Source organism: Haplochromis burtoni, unplaced genomic scaffold (assembly GCF_018398535.1).
Source record: "Haplochromis burtoni strain Fernald_Lab_line unplaced genomic scaffold, NCSU_Asbu1 Contig_247, whole genome shotgun sequence".
Classification (NCBI taxonomy): Eukaryota; Metazoa; Chordata; class Actinopteri; order Cichliformes; family Cichlidae; genus Haplochromis; species Haplochromis burtoni.
In genome coordinates this window covers 570,297-588,859 of record NW_024582608.1, presented here as the reverse complement: position 1 = coordinate 588,859, position 18,563 = coordinate 570,297, and positions in this window count along the sequence as shown.

Genomic DNA, 18,563 nt, shown 5'->3' with positions numbered 1-18,563 from the left:
AAAAAGCTACTTAAGTAAAGTAACAAAGTATTGTACTTACTTACTACTCTGATTTTGTGTGTGTGATTTTAGGTCAATTGTATTAAAAAGGCATGTCAAAATAGAGTAAATAAAATAACTGTAAATTCAGACATATGAGGTTGACCTGACTAGACAGACATGGAGAAATATAACGGAGAAGCAAAAGGAGAAATATAAAGGTACATTTTTTAATTATGCCCTAGACCCCAGAGGGTTAACTTAACTGTGATTGCTGTTTTTGAAAAAAAAAAAAAGTTTAAATTAAGTTTTCATATTGTATTTTCTTGTTGTGTAGTTACTATCACAGCTGTGGAGGACACACTAACTTAAAACTGTTTCCAACGTAGAACCTGGGCAAAGTCAAGCTCTATTCATTTTACTCTGCAGTGCCACTTACATTCTGAATTTAAAGAACTGGTTATCGCCTGTGTCATAGTCACTTGCAGATAGCACTTGGACAACAGTCAAGTCCAAACAGTCACACTGAATATCAATACAAAAAATATCTGCACATAGCCTTGCACCAAATCAAAATTTGCATCACTCAGACCCAAGTAAATCCACACATTCTCATGGAAGCAGAAACTCCATCTGTAATGGACTGTTGGCTTTTTATTGGGTTTCATTGAGTCTGGTTGTTAATGAGAGTTTCTAGTTTGCTTTTCATTATTCTAGAGCTTTAGTTTCAATTACTTTTGTAGATTGAGCTTTGTCGTTGTTTCTGTGATTATTCTTGTAATATTATTTTTCCTTAGCATTGTTATTCTGTTTTCAGTTCATTCAAATTCTGGTATTTATTAGTCCAGCCTTCTTAGTGTTTTCTTGTTGTCAAGTCTCTGTCTCTGTATTGCATATTTCCAAGTTCAGTTACTTCCTGTTTTATTTTGTGTGTGTGTGTGTGTTGGTGTGTGTGTGTGCGTGTGTGTGTGTGTGTGTGTGTGTGTGTGTGTGTGTGTGTGTGTGTATGTGTGTGTGTGTGTAGGTAAGTCCTGTCTCTCTTGTCCCTATAGTCCGATTGTCACTTTGTCTTCTTCGTGAGGCCTTTAGAATTTTGAAACTTTTGAAAACAGCCTTAATAAAAGGCCGTAAAAAGCCTTCTTTTGCCTCCTTTTACCTGAAACTCTTGCATTTGAGTCATTTTTCCTGGACCCCTCCAAGGCTTGTATAACTGTTCATATAATTAGTTTCAATGTCTGTGAAGGTTCTCAGTCATCCAGGTCATCGTAGTCAAAGGAGCTTGCAAAGAAAAGCGTCTGGACTTCTTTAAGTTACTTGAAGACGTTTCACCTCTCATCCGAGAAGCTTCTTCAGTTCTAAGGTCAAATGGTGGAGAGTCCCAGATATAAACCTAGTGGGAGTAACCCCCCACAGAGGGACAAAAGGACCCCCTGATGATCCTCTAATCGCCTGAGCCAAGGTGTGAAACTGGGTGTGGGTCCCAATCAGCCAGAGTTTCGGGTGAGTTCATTGTGAAACCTGGCCCCACCTTATCATGCGAATTCCTGAGATCAGATGGCCCAGGATGTGAGTGGGTGTTAAGGCGTCTGGGAAGGGATCTCAAAACTGGATTATAGATGGCAGAGAGTTGGTGTCGTAAACCACCGCCTCTGTTCAAAGATGGTCGCTCACAGTGGACATAGATGGCTTCTGTGTCCACTGTGTTCCACATGTTGCTATTACTTTTTATAACACAAATACAAATATATTCTGGTTTAAATTACACTCACAACCATATTCAAAGTTTCATATGCGATTTTGCCAAGCTTTAAGAGTTTCAGCTCTATAATGCACCCACTCAAATAACAAGAATGAGCTCAATATTACACCTTATATTTGGAAAATACTATTAACACACACAGTTTTCTGCAAAACTGAGTTGGTCTGTGCAGGATACCTTCAGGCACAGTATTAAGATGTAGGTCACCATCATATTCTAATGCATTCAGAACCCAATATACAATCACGTTGGTACATGCAATAAAATGCTTGAAAATGAACTGCATTCTTGAATAAGCAGAACACAGTCTGTTGCAGCACCAGTGTATTTTGTGTGTGTGTGTGTCTGTGGGAGAATGCGGCACAGCATTGGTGTATTGTTATAGTTAGTAATTTTTCATTAGGTGGTGTTCCTATCTGCACCATGCTGCATACCCTGTGGAATGTTTACCTGTGGTCCCTAATTTACTGCACGTGATTCTACTGTAAGTGCACGTGCAGATTTCAATTTTGCCGCTTTGAAGAAAAAAAAAGTTTAGTCAGCAGTTTAATGATATTGTGTCAGTAACTTCTCTTTAAGTGTAGGTTGATGGTTCATTTTAAAACATTAAGCTCTGTCTTAGGTGGGAGGTGAAATGGTCAAGAAATATTTATCATAAAGTTAAAGGATTGCACTGTTTCATATGGTTGTAAACAGCCTTTCTAAGATTGATCTGTGGGTCAAATCTGTGGTTTTTATATGTGCGTGTTTTCTGTCCCTTTTAGTAGAGATCAGCACTCCCCCCTGCTGGATACTTGGCAGATCTGCTGAAACTTAAATGTGTCCTTTGAAGCCTCTCAAAGGATTGCAGGAGCAGAAGGAATTATATGCAGAAAAAAATATATATGTGAACACCCTCTATCTGGATGAGATGTTTTCTTGAGTAGTTTAAAAATTACAATTGGAAAAAATCTTGTAAACAGTAAAACATTTCTGAAAAATGCTCCACTTGTCCTGGTGAAAACATACTGCTGGCTTGGTGCAGTGTAAGGCAGAAATTGAGGCTTCATAACTAGGGCAATTACAAACATTTAAAGGGCTATTACCAAGCTGACCTCTGTGGTAATAATCATCAAGAAAATGCATTAAAAGATTTCAATGACATACTGTCCTCTGCTGAAGGCTTATGGAAGCAGAAAGAGTCTCTTAGTATTCCACTTGAGACACTTTACCACCATATTGCAATTTCCTGTTTGAGTCTTATCTGGAGCAACCTGAAACTGCACTCCAGCGAAGCCTCACATAGCTCCCTCTGCTCACCTACTGCTATTCCATCTCTGGCTCTATTTCTCACTATTTTTTCCTTCCATTTTTGCTCTTTTATGCCCTCACTCTCACTTTCACCCTCTCGCCCTGCCTGCCTGTGCAATGTCATGATTAGTATGCTACGAATCAGTAAAGCTTTACGTGGATATCAGTCACTCAGGCAACCAGTCAGCAGTTTCACTGTCAGTCAGGAGGTTGATCAGTTTAGTCCCTCACCTCACACTCTTGTTGAATTACTCATTCAATTTCTGGGTTGATCGCTCAACCACTTAGTCATCTTTTTTTTTCTTCCTATTCCTGTTCTTTCATTATTGTTGTGTTTCTATATTTTTGTTGTTGCTGCTCCTGCTGTTGTTGTCTTTGCTCACCTGTTGTTTATGCGTGAGCTATATAGAAATAGATGTATTAGAAGGAACATGTAGTTCTCTCTTTTTTTTTCTTTTTGGTCTTTTGTTGTTCTCCTCCCAGCATTATAGGGCTGGCTTAGATTCAGAACAGCCAAAACTGGATGTGTGAACAATTGCTCAGTTCTCTGTGAGATAGAAACAACCGCGATATTTCAGTGGGAGGCATTTTTTTGTCTGGCAGAAACAATTATGGCTTGTGCATTTTACATCTGGAAAGATTTAGAACACGATGCTCACAGCCAGCTGTTGCAAGATAAATTTATACTGTGAAGTGTTGACCTAGAGAACAGCATGACTTTTTTTTCTTATTTGTTCTTATTCCACATTTAAGCAGATGTTTGACAGTTGATTTGAGGTTATAAGATTCATAAACGCAAAGCTTGTCACCACAGCAACGACCATAGTCCACTCAGTTCATGTTTTTACACTTTTATGAGCTTTGACGATGACTTTTTGCATATTAAACACTAACATTTGCTTTGTTGTTTTTTGAGAACATTGGAAATAAATACAGAGTGGCAGGTGCAGCAAAAGACTGATGCCCTGTTTCTACCATGATTACATTCTGTTCAGGCATTGTTGCAGGGAGAAGGAGGAAGATCAAGCTTCGGCCACAGAATATGAATTTTATATCTGCAATGCAGCCAAGAGGTACACTCTTGTGTAACAGCACGCCTTGCCAATGCACAATAAAGATCATTGGTTTTTGTAATGAAATGTACATTATGAATTGGACCTCTCTGGTTTGATATTCACTGATCCTGTGGTAAAGCATTGCTTCTGTTTCTGCATTTAAATATTATAGAATAAAAGCTTCTACTTCTAACATAATCATTATTTTGAAAGGGTGTATGAATATTACTTATATAAAGATCAATGTAACAAAAAATTGGGTGAAATGGGGGAAACTGTGAATTTATATGGTTACATTGTAAATGATAAAGTTCAACCTTGTTGTAATGAAATATTCATGGACTATTGCCAGTGGGCTATAATAGATGAAAGGTCATTAAAGTCCACCCAACAGCAGGGTGATGGATGAGTGGACAGTTCTTGATAGGTGCTTTCTTTTGGCAAGTCATCAAAAAGGTTTTACAAAGTCAAAAAAAATCAAGGGGTTAATTAAAGTGGTGAACTCTTAATTGAAGTAAAGTTCATTACACCGGAGAGAAATTTGCAGAAATTGTGAACGTACAATATGCATTATTTAACAATTAACGGAAGACAAGATTTATTGTCTTCCAAAAAATATTTCATGTTGAGAAATTAATGGGTCAACTTTTCTTAATGTTTCTTTACGGCACAGCTCTGTACAAACACTTACTGAAATTTCTCAAAACAAAAAAAATTAATTGGATCTTAATGGTAAGTGCCAACAAAACAAAAACAAAAAGATTTGTGTGTTCTAAAAAAAAAGTGCGTTCTAAATTAACCCTACGGTGACAAGCCCTTACCAAACCTTTGGGACTTTTTCTGGCTCAGAATTCAAGTTCTGTCTCCTTATAATAACACTTCACTTCAGCACTTTAGCCTCAAGGCATGTAAACAGCCCATCACATTATAGTGTTTTTTCTTTATTTTTTGTTGCATTTGTCACAACGCTTTGTCTTCTACTACAGTTGGGAAAGTTTGTCTCAGCAATGTTTATCTTGGTGGTTAGTGCATCTTTAAGAAATTTAGTGTGTCTTAAGTATAAAATAAATGACAAAAGCAATTTTATTTATATAGCACTTTGCAATACATGCAAACTCAATGTGCTTAACAAAGAAGACAAAAATATACTCATCAGAATTGGTAAAAACCATTTTCTGACTTGCCTTTTTGCAGTAATAAGCGTTGCATACCATATGAAAAGCACATCTACCATCTTTGCTTAAAGTTGAAAACCGGAGATCTTCATGTGAGCTATCTTTGGAACTTTAATTATTATTAAAGAAATTAACATCCTTATCAAATACATTGTGTGAATTGGCGTTGATGTGAAACTTAGGAATTACAACATATTTATCTAAGTAGAATTGGTACCAAACGTAAAGTTGCATTTTAATGTGTTTTTAGGCAGACAATTGAATGTAATGATTGATTTTGGATATTGGATTGACCTCCTCAGATGGATTCTTTCGATAAAGAAGAGAACAGTGGCTATACTGTGATTCATTACTTGCAGTAACTACTCACAGCTTGCGACTGAAGGTGAGGGTAGGTTTATCAATCAACAAGTAAACTGACTTCTTCACCTTTATGCTCTGGTCTTTCTGCACCACAATCACGAGTACAGTATGTGCACCACTGCAGAGGCTACACCAATCTGCTGGTCAATTTCTAGCTTCACTACCTCCCTCAATCATGAACAAGATCCTCAAGATACTTGAACTTTAACTCTTAAGGCAGGAACTCCTCCTAAACATGAAGTAGTCTATCCTCACTTTTTCAACTCAGAACACTGGCCTCAGTCTTGGAGGTGCTGATTCTCATTCCAGCTGCTTCACACTCAATTGCAAACCAGCCCAGTGTGAGCTGGGGTCTCATCTCTCTGAATGACCACCCGATATGACACCCTTTGCCCCATAGCGCATAAAAATTCTGTCTATGAAAGTTATGAACAGAATTGGTGACATGAGGCATTCCCGGGGTGTGACACCCATCGGGAGTGAGTCAGACACTGAGCAGTTTCACTTAAGTTCACATTTCCAATCTTCACCTGGACAATAAAGCACCAAAGGTGTCAAAGAATAGGTAATGACTTAAGGCCAGTATAACATTTTGTTGCCTGAAGCAATATAGCAATAAAACAGCTTAAGGATTATTGTATGAGAAAAAAACTCAGACAAGGTTACACAATAGAAACAAAAATGGATGGACAAAATGAAAACATTCACAAACTCAGTGTCAAAATAAATCCTTCAGTTATACAGGATGTACATCCAAACCTTAAACATTTATAGTGGCCCACTCATCAACAGCGCTGACCTTCCTGATGCAAAACATTAGGTTTCATTATTGGGTAAACCAAATCAGGCTGGTGTCAAATGTGAAAATACATTTTCAGTACTGATAAGCCTCAGGGAAATGTAAACTGGAGGTGCTTTGCAATAGAACACAATCACTGGGGGGGGGGGTTTCATTATGCTGTATTTGTACGTTTTGAATGCTCACCCATTCGTGTCCAACATGAGCAAAAACAAGCAAAAACTGTATGTTGTGATAATTATCCTCAGGCTTCAAAATATCAAACCATAAATGGTTCTCTTGTTCTCTTGTTTCCTGTCAAGCCAGTGGGAGTGAGAAAAGAGGAAAAAAAAGAGTCTGGAGGGGGAAGTGGAGGGGCTGATTCAACATGCACCTACACACTCAGACCATCCACCTCAGACAATATCCGTAATCTGCATAACAATGTAATTATAATCTGCCTGAGTCTCTCCTCTGCAGTTCCTTGAGTTTCTTGCTGCAGCACCAAATCTGCCTGCAACTCCTTTGGCAAAGAACTGGCTAGCTAATCAGGTGAAGTGAATGATGACCACATTTTGTAGTCCAGTCTGCCTTTAAAGAATTAATCATAAAATAATTGGATTGAAAATTAGGGAGACATTGTTTTTATATTCCATTACCCAGGATTTCTCATCACTGTGTGTGCGTGCCTCTTTATTTACATACTTTGTGCTTTTTCTTTCTGCCCTAAGGCTTTTAGAGAATATGTTGAGTGAGGAAAGACGGATAACAAAAAAGCAGAAGAGAGAGAGAGAAAAGAGTAAAGAGGAGGAGTTTGGTAAACCAGATTGACTTAATTTTGTATAAAGGGGGCCGGTGTCCTCAAAGGGTAAATTGATCCAGTCACTGTGATGAATAGATTCAATTAATTCACCCAGTGTGGGACAGGGGTGAATACATGTATTAGGGGACACCCCCTCCGTTGGCTAATTTCTCAAACATCATCTTACACCTCTTCATGTCAAGAAATCATTTACTGTCACTTTCTCCTTCCTCTGACTTTGTTTCTTTCCAAATATCCCACATTAACACTGAAAGAGATAAAGACACAATTAATTTGGGAAGCCACATTTCAGATTAGTTCTTCTATTATTCAATTGTAAAAGAGACCTTGCTGATGGTAAAATGGGACAATAGGAAGCATGTATGGAAAAAATGTAGTAATAAAATTGCAGTTTTTGTTCAGTTTTGTTAAGACTTATTGTGCACTTTGTGACTTTTGTAGAGTACAATATAAAACTACACATACGCCCCAAAAAGATGATGAAATTCCATGCACAACTTACTGGAAAACTGGAACAGATTAGATTCTCCAAAGTTAAACTGAACTTCTCCAACATTTACAGAACTTTTAGCTGCATCATATGGTCCTCCTTAGCAGATGGAGTGAGCTCAGACGTCATAGATCTCTTGACACATTTCCGTTCCAGCATAGTCAAGCCATATGTTTAGTAAGTTCCCCAAAAATTATGACTTCACAAATTAAATTTCTAAAGACGCTAGCTACGCCATAGTGGTGGAACTATGGACTCGGAATCCGCTCCTTTTGGGAGTTGTCATTAGGCTGGTCCTTGTGTGTATATTTCCTGTTGACTGAGATATATAATACAAACAATGTGCTTATAGCTGTTCATAAATCTGGCGTAGACTGTACATTTTTGCTTTTGTGCATACACAGGCTTTTACTGAATCTATAAAGTTTTATGCTTCTGCTCCCAGGAGTCCAGCCAAAGCTTTCAATACTCTGAGCACTTAGTGAATTGCACTAGAGTAATTTACACTGGACTAATATGATATTCTGCACATCTCTACATTCTAAGAAACCCCTTTATATCTCTTTCTTCCTATTTCTCATTGTACTCAGCTTCACTGTATTACTTTTTCATCACTTTAAATTGGATGTCCCAGAATAATAGTGACCCTGTCCATTATTAATACACTGAATCCATCATGGCAGGAAGAAGCAGGTTTTGGTTTCTCTGGACAGGCACCATCTGCAACTATGTGAGAGTGTTCCTCTTTAGTGATTGCTAATAAGAACAATCTACTGTACTTCACAAACAACACAGTTCACACAGAAGAGACGGACACATACAGACACAGTACATAATCCATCATCCACTCTACCTCCCCCCCCCCATTGCTTGGTAGTCATAATGAAAGTAAATCCACCAACCTCACTTGCTACTGATACAAAGTATTTAGGAAACTAAATCCGTTGATCCCAACATATTTATGTCTTTTTATATTTGTGTGTTTAAACTGTAGCTGCATCAAAATTCAACTAGGAATCAATTACCATGGTGCTCATTGGCTAATCATTAGTCCTCTTTCTGTGTTAACAGGACAAGTTGCTTTTTCAAAATCCAATGTTTCATGTCACCACGATACGAGCCAGCTGAAATGGACAAATTCAAAGGTCTGGACCCAGGTGAGTACACCCATATGAGTCAAACAGGTGGGATAGCCATGAATAAGCTGGTAATGAGGTGTTTCTCTGTAATGTGGGAGGCATATTACAGAGAAACACTGAAGGAAATGAAAGGTCTAAGCTGTGAGATCTGCCACAAACTTGCTTTTATTTATTACTTTTTTCAGGTTCATCTGTTTATTTCTTGATTATTATTCATGTTATTTTGGTTATTACATTATATGTGGTATACAGTATGACAATGTCTAAGACAGTACAGGCAGAAAAAGAAGAGATGGGGTGTGTGTGTGTGTGTGTCTGTGAGAGAGTGTAAGAAAGAGAAAGAGAGAGGGTGAAAGTATGTGTGCTTTTGTCATGAAATGTATCTGAAAATGAGGGCGGGAAGCTGCAGTAACCCATTCATAGCTCCCGGTCTCCAGGCGCACAAGAACCGCACAGTACTCGGCACAGTACCCCCTGCTGAACCCTAGAACCCTGCTGGACAAGAACACTGCTGGACAAGGGTGCAGGACCACATTGCATATATATAGTTCTGCAGCAGAGTTGTCTTTTCAATAGGTGCTTAGGTGTGAGGCCATTTGGATCAACCTTTGTCCTGTATATTGTGTTCTATAGAGAATTTTAAGGGTACAGATATTTAAAAATTTTGTTACCGAAGTAGGTATTTCTAGATTCATTTGACTGGAACGAATTTTTCCTAGATAATAGATTTCCATTGCTGATATTAAAGAAATTTATTGTTGCTGATTCTCTATTTTGACACAAGGCATTTAAATGAAATAAACCTTCCACTATATAACATGTACTAGATTTTTTTCCCTTTCTCAAGCCACAATGAAAAATGATGATTTTCTTTTTCTGGCAAATATCTGGATTGTTCCAAATGGTACAGTGACCCCGAGAGGCCAAATAGACTGCAACTTAAGAAAACACCATAAGAAAAACAAAAATAAATAAATAATTAAATTAATACCAATTAATTGGTTATTTAGGTTTTTTCATAATAGAAACTCATATTTCATGTAAAAGCATTTTGCATTACCTTAAAAAAAACCTTACAATGATAATGTGTATGTTTGGAGAATTTTGAAATTCCTTTCAAAGCTTCCTTCTTATACTTTTAGATCAAAGTAGTTCTCTGGTTGAGTTTTATGGTGTTTGTCTTCATTAGCTTTACTTTGACACTTTCTGGTACTTTCCAGCCACCCATCTTACCAAATACCTTGTTAACTGTTGTTTGGAAATCGAATAACAGTGGAGCGTGGGTTTAATATTTCTTTCCTAAGTAGCCTGAGGTTATGTTCATTTTTACAGGAAAAAGTGAGTGCTGCAGTTTTGCAATAAGCAAATCAAGCTTTAAAACCTATGGGATCATGGGTAATGCACAATGACCCTACCACACAGGCTGAAGAGTAGGCATCCATACCACTAATACATTTAAGTTTCATGTATTTAAGATATTTACGTTTTCATGACAATAAAGAAACCAAATTAAAAGTTTAGTAGCACAAAAACTTTAAACTTTAATTTATTTAAACTTTAATTTATTAAACAATCTTAAAAACCTTACAAAAACAACCAAATTTCAGTAAAAACAGAGTCAAATACATTTGTGCTAAAGCTGGGATTTTAAAGAATTGTCAATGCAGTCATTTGGAAAAATGTGTTAAAAAAGGTTTGCTCACACGAGCATTGGCTTCAGCACCTCACATGTCTCTATCAGGATTTAGTGTCCGTGTTAGTCAAATTTTCTACAACTGACCAGGGGATTTCACAGGACTCTCTTCAGCCCCGTGAGAATGAAGTACACCCCATGATGTATTAGCTTTTAGAACCACCTTAACATCAATAACGTATCATAAATGGGTTCAGTATGACTTTATCGGTCAGTCAAAATGTGTAGGAATTTTGGCCCATCTTTCTTTAAGTCATTTATCCTTAGTTTTTTTTTTTAATCATTCTGTTACAGATTTTGCCATTTTTTGATGTGCTTTGTATACCCCATTTTGCCACACTTGTGATCACTGGCAATTTCACCATTTGGTATTTGGTATATAGAGAGGTTCATGGTCAACTAAGTGGAAACATCTCTGCTTTGGTCTTATCATTCCAAAGGGCCATGTTCTAGAAGTCGTATGGTTTGTTCAGATGTAACTTTGCAAATTTAAGCCATGCTTGACAGAAGGCAACCCTTGGCATTTTTACACTTTCTCTAACCATTGCACAGTCTAATCTTGGGGTGAATTTACTGGAAAAGTGTACTTCTGAGCATACTGACAATTATTGTGAATTTTCACTGTCGAATAATGGGCTTCAAATTATTTGGAAAAGACTCCAGATAGATCATCGATGATGTCTTTGCCCCTTGGCATTGTGTTAACACACATATTAATGCCACAGATCATCAAACTGCTGAAATTACTGCTTTTATAGCAGTGATCACACTAGCTACCACATAATCAGATGCTGCATTTGATTAGCAGTATGCGACTGCTACTTAGCCTCTTAATTCCTTGCAGCAGTAAGGGTTTATTTAGTGTATCACAAGACTGTATGCAGTCACGTGAAAACTTTACTTTTCACATGACTGTATATACCTGACAGCTAATATACACCTCTGGGCTATGTGGCTTTCCACACACCTAGCTAAAAACAGCCATTGATATGTCTTAGGGTACACAGTGCAGAGTAACGCTTGATCAGTAGTGTTTACTGTACACAAAGACCTTTGTTTCCTGATGGTAATCTTTAAAGCAGTGCCTCCTGTTAGGCAGCGCTAGTACCTCTTGGAAAAAATGTTCTCTTAAGGAATTGTGTTCTCCTTCCAGTGGCCTTAAATTACAATGTAAAAAGGATACACATTTCTACATTTTTTAAAATTTTGTTCTGATAATTGGTTATCTGAATTATTCCAACACAGTAGAGGGGGTAGAATCTGCAGTTAGAGCACATACAGGTTGATAAGTTGTGAGCTGAAGATTTTATTCAGATTCATAAGGTACAGTAGTAATACTACAAGATTAAAATTGTAGTCTTGTATGGCCAAGTGTTCTCTCATGCAAGCACATCAGTCAAGAGACTCCACTGTCTATTGCAAGTTGGTACCTTGTTTTTATAGGACATATTATCCTATAGAATTTGTTCTCTAATACGCAATATATCTACTTTTCTGAGTGTGCTGACCTCCCATTAAGATGAACACAGGTCTTTGGCCTTTAGCCTTAAAGGGAAAATCACATTCCTGTCTTACTAAGTCAAATAGGATTCACTAGCCTTCACAGACACCAATGAGAGACGCTTGAGTAGAAGCCAAAGGTCAGCTACAGAATCAGGTCATCATGTTGTGAAATGACTTCAAGAGCATGACTGCAGATATCTAAACCAAGTGCAAAGATTAAATTTATCACAATTTCGCTATTCTAGTGTAACTCATTCACTACATATACAACATGAGTCACTGAAAGCCAGGGATTTCATGAAAGCAGCTTGGGGAGTTGTAGCACTGCATTTTAAGGTACTTCTGTATTGGCATAAGCCTTAGTGTAATATTTGAGGTGTACATTAGTTAGTTAAGAATTTTCATGGCATCAAACTTTTATTTTAAGTTGACCTGAACGTTTGGTGACTTGTTTCCTAACAAAGTATATAAGCTAACTGTTGTAAGAGACAACCTGCAAGACAGTGTTGTTGGAAATATGAACAAATTCTGTAGATAGAGGATGTTTGCAACCAGTCATTGTACTTGTATTAAACCCAAAACTAAATCCAGGATTTAGAAAAACAATAAAGCTGTAATCATGAATGACATTCAGCATTTTGTCCTGTCTATATCTTCTCATCTGCATCATTTGTTGCTGTAACAATGATGGGGGGTTGTTTGTTTGTTGGGGTTTTTTTATGTTCTTACACCAGTTACAGAGGGTCCTTTGGGGAATTGGTGACCTAGAAATTGAGATTCTGTCAAATGGCTGCAAAGCAATTTTCAGCTGGGTTTAGTGATGTCAGTTTAGTCTCTAGTGTGTTACAGTCCACGTGCAAGTGTAACAGAATGTCATTGTACATTATTGTGTATTTTTTCAATGAAGATTTACTTCTCATCTGAGCACAATAATAAGGGCACCACTAAGGTATCAATTTACTTAATAATAAACATATATTTGTTTAAAACTAAGAAATAAGTTCAGAAGAAAGGAAAATGACTGCTGTGTGAGGCAAAAGGATGTCTGTCTTTTCATGCACCAAATAGCTATGCTTTATATAAGCTATGAACAAAAGACAAGTAAAATAAAGACAACACAACATATACTACAAAATACTTGATCATTTATGAAGCTCATAATTATGTAATTCCATTTTAATATACCATTGTTATGACTGAACTTGGCTTCATTAAAAATCTGCAAGTATCAGAGCTAGCTATCGCATAAGGTTTCAGGAAATTATTATGACAAAGATGGTTTCACAAAAAGAGAACGTCTTCTCTTGTGTGGCTCATTGGAGAAAATGTCATAAATAACTGCAAGAAAAATTAGACCAGTGTCTTTATTCTGTGTATATTTCTTACATTTTACCCACTGGTTCTTCTTTCTGTCTTAAAATTTCCACAAAATACTGATATAAAACACAAAATGCAAAAAACAGAAAAGCATAAGCATAAGAAAAAGGATAATAATAAGTCCAGGTTATAAAAAGGGGGTCGAACTGTTTTCCCTGGTGTATAATACACAATGTGCATCCTCTTTAATGAAGGACACCCTAGATACGCCACTAAATAAATATAATTCTTTCCCTGACCAGACATTATCCTGGTCAAATTATATAAAATCATCCCCAAGATAAAGGTAGCCAATACATGTTCATATCAGGAGTTCTGTTCATATCATCTGCATTTGTCACACAGAGCGCTTAATTAAGCTCAGGTGGGCTTCTGCTTCGCTTTGTCAGTCAAGATAAACTCTTGTACATACTTCACTACCCTACACTGCACTCAAACCAAACAGTAGCTAGTATACCTTAAAGACTAATACCATGTAGATATCCATCTGTCTTAAAGGATTGTCAAATTAAATCAGCCAATTATAGAGTCTTGAAGTCAAAATAACACTTTTTCCAGGTCTTACTTGACATCACTGGACAGAAGTTGATGGCTCACAGAGGACAGTATAGACATGGTCCCTACAATAAGATAAGAAATACTTTTTTCTCCCATATTTGGGCATTTCCTTTGCCACAGTAGTTGGAATGATAATAATAATTATTACTGTATTATTATTAGGACAAGTGATACTAATAATAATACTTTTTGTGTAGGCTGGCAATAGTAAGCAGAGTAATAGCACATTAGGAATATTAAAAGCAGAAATAAGTTATTTTTCTAGATTATTTGGTCTTGCTTTTGGGTTATTTATTCATTTGACTGTTTTATATTGTATATCTGTATTTGTAACATGTACCAGTGTAGCAACTTGTGTTAAACTTCAAAGTGTTGCATTGACACTTTGACTGCGGAAAATTGGCCTGTATCTTTCTCCCTTTGTCTTTTTTTTACAAGCTATAGCAAATATGATACAAATATATGCAAATATATTAGTTTGCATATTAATTAATTTATTATTTAGTTGTCACAAAGTTTATGAAAAACTCTTTAAATTTAAAACAGTTATTTCATGGTTCAGGATTTAAAGGGTTAACACCTGTCTGAAAAGCCTTTGAATATAATAGCAAAAATGAACAGGTGAATAGAAGTGCATTGTAGAACAAAGGCATTAAGATGTGATAGCTTTGCATCTGCAGGACAGATAGTGTCTGACACTTAAAAGGCAGTTGTGAAAGCTGTCAAATACATTCACGGTCTGGTGTCATTTCTGACATTGTATCTCCAGAGAAGCCTTTTGCTTCAGGATACGATGCCGTTTGTGTTACTTAATTTAGATTTAGAGAGAGAAGTAAGACTAGCAAAATACAAGTAAAAGGTATAAAGAATTGCTGTTGTTTTATTAAGGTCACACAGTTTTAGAATAGAAAATGGTAAAAGGGAAAGGTGTTTTCAAAGTGTGCCCATTATAATGTATGGCTGTTGCAGTAGTAAAGGTTCTTAATACCTTAACTCACCCGACATGTCACCAACCCACAATAGCATGAATAATTTAACCACTTGAACACAACTTAAACCTTCTCCTGTTGTAAGACTTAACCAGCGTCACATTTCTTTTTTTTTTTTGTTTCAACAACTTCATGAAATATATACAGTTATGTGTTCTGTGCCAGCTCTGTTCTAGGATGCCCTCTGGACCCAGTGGAAGTGGTGAGTGACAGGAGAATGGTGGCTAAGCTGTCATCCCTGTTGGACAACATCTCCCACCCCATGCAGGAGATTCTGACAGCACTGAGCAGCTCCTTCAGTGGCAGGTTGTGGCACCCACGGTGTGGGACGGAGAGATTTCGCAGGTCATTCCTCCCCACTGCTGTCAGACTCCACAACAAAAACTTCAACTGATCAAACTCACACATGTGCAATAAGACTAAGTGCAATACTCTTTTCTGACAAAGTTGTATTTTTACTCAGTTGTATATAGAATTTTTATTCTATTTTAATCCTATTGTGTATTTTATTCTATTTTATTCTACTGTATATAGTATTTTATTTTATTCTATTCTGTGAAGTTGTGTATTGTATTTATTATTTTTATTATATTCTAATTTTTGCTATATAACTTTTGCACTGTCCACTTCCTGCTGTGACAAAAAAAAATTTCCCACGTGTGGGACTAATAAAGGTTATCTTATCTTTTCTTATCTTTCTTTTCTACCTACACTGTCTTTTTACAGTATAATAAAGTACTGAGTTCACAGGAAGCCAAAATCAGAGCTGCAATAACATTGCATCAGTTCAAGGAATGATTAATAACAGAAAGGTTATTACTTACACAAACTGAACATTAATAGAGGAAATGGAAGCAGGATCAAAAACCACATTGGATTCAGGCTTTCACTCCTAAACTAATAAAATTAACCAATGCAACCAGCACTTTAAGTTGCACGTTGGATGCCCTTGCCATCCAACGTACCAAATTCATTCATTCATTGTATTAAGTAATTCAATTCAGTTCAGTTTAATTTATAAAATAAAATGTTGTCTGTGTGTGCGTGTGTGTGTGTGTGTGTGTGTGTGTGAGTGTGTGTGTGTGTGAGTGTGTGTGTGTGTGTAAAGGGTTTAGAAGAAATAAACTCGGTTGTAAGAAAAGTGAAGCCAGATGTAGAAGCTGTAACACGTGTTTTTTCTGCTTCCTCTTTCTTTGAAGTGTAGCGTGTGTTTCTTAGCTGTGCGTGTGTGTGTTTATATCACACTGACAGTCGACTTAGTGTTGGGTAAGTTACTTTAAATTAGTAACTTAGTTACATTACTAGTTACTTCTATCAAAAGTAACTCAGTTACTTCAAGTTACTCGTTACTTTCAGAGTAACTAGTTACTAGGGAAAGTAACTTTGGTTTTACTCAGAATTCTCTTGTTAATGTGTTGCTTCCGTAACTGGATACCCAGCAAGATTGCCAGTCTTCTAGCTTGCTTACTTGCCACAAGTGCACTGTGCCACCTACCAATAGAAAGGAAAAAATAATGTGCACATTTCCACGAGAGAAATCCCACGCCTGATTCTATCCTAGCCTGCTTTTTACATCCAACACAAAAACTGCAGTCGTGGTGCTTTCGATTGTACTCAGAACTCTGGAAATTCTGCCTTCTGAATAGGAAGATGTAGGTAACACCAGACTGCAGATGAGCTGCTTACAGGCTGGACTGGGACAAAAAAATCGTCCCGGGCATTTTGACTAGAGAGCCGGCCCACCATTATAGGAAAAATCATAAAGCCTTTGAATGAAAATAAACACTGTTGTGACAGTGATGTACACTGTTCTGATGGTATATATGTCATCAATCTATCAATCGTTTGTTGTAAGATTCAGATTATTTTTAAATGCCCTACATGGCCCCTGGCAACACTGCTAGATCCGCCCCTGCACAGTTACCAGCTGTCAGCTACGTAAAAAGGATCCTGGTGTTATTTGTCTCTCAGAAACAGTTCATAACTTCCCTTCAACTCATTCATGTCACCTAAAAGGTAAACCTGTTTCTCCATCATCAGCTCTGATGATTCAGTAAGGACATCTCCTGGTTTCATCTTCATGTTTCCCTCTCACCAATAACCAAACCGATATCATGACCAGCAGCTTTACAGCTGTGGCTCCAGCAAACATCAGCTGATACTAGAAATTAATATTAAATAAATTCTAACAACAGCTGATCAAGCTTAAACGTGCTGCTGTTGTTTAGCGCGACATCCGCTGGTTTCCTCTTTCTGGCGCAAAGTGGGCGATAAATAAACAAGAGAGAAAAGCCGATCAGCTGATCATTGATCAGTTTCATGATTGAAGTAGAAACAGGAGAGGGAGGGAGAGAATGAGAGAAGAAGAGGCAGCTGTGCAGCAAACACAGAATAACTCCAGCTTTGTGTCTTTTTCATTGTAGCTGAAGTCCGGGACAAACTGTTCCTTTTCACCTCAATACGAAACGCGTAATATTTTCTCTGAATACGAGACGATTCCGTTTTTTACGGGACGGTTGGCAACTCTAATAATTAACCTTATGAACAAAATAAAGTTCAACATCAGTAACATAGCACCCACCCAGCTGTATAGAAACTCCGTCATGCTAGCTAGCACGCAGTACGAAAAAGTCAGCATAACGAAAATAAACTCCACCTAAACTTGGTTCATATCTGACCCAGATGGACTGCAGGTTATAACTTCTTACCTGAAGTTCAGTTCACCTGACACTCTCGGACCAGCGGCCGCTTCGGGTCTCTCCTCTTGCCTCCCTTTTCCTTCATCCACCTGCTGGCTTCCACCACTTGCTAATGTTATTGAATCTGTGGAAGCTCCGTGATAGCCACCACACGAAGTAACGAATAACGAGCCTATCTAAATCCCAGTAACGAGTAACGCGTTCCCGGTTTTGGCATAATAACTAGTTACCGTGCTCGTTACCACAATATGGAGCCCCGCAGGGGACATGGGAGAAAAAAAAAATTAAGACGGACTTTTGCGAGATCTCGCAAAACAAACTCGGGATCTCGCAAAAGTTTTGCAAGATCTCGCAAAACAAACTCAGGATCTTGCAAAACTTTTAGCCGCATTCTTCGGACGCCAGCTCGAAGCCGACCGGGAGGTCGAGGCACGATGTGCCGGGAAAGCGGTGTTCCTCCCGGCTGTAGTGTCTCGACCTCCCGTTAGCTTCGAGCTAACGGGAAGAATGCGGCTAAAGCTTTTGCGAGATCTCGCAAAAGTTTTGCGAGATCCTGAGTTAGTTTTGCGAGATCTCGCAAAAGTCCGTCTTAATTTTTTTTTCTCCCATGTCCCCTGCGGGGCTCCGTACCACAATAATAACGTAGTTACTGTAACGCGTTACTTAATAACGCGTTAGTCCCAACACTGGGCATGAGGTATGGAGGAGTGATATTTTTCACACCTGTTAACACTTGGACAAGCTAGGTTTTGGTAACCTTATATTCACAGAAAGATACACTTAAAAAGTACATGTAAGGTGCATGTGAAATAGCCATATATGTGACATGAATGTCACTTTGGGAACAGATGACATTGCGTAGAAATGGTAGTCATTGTATGATCTCTCTCTTT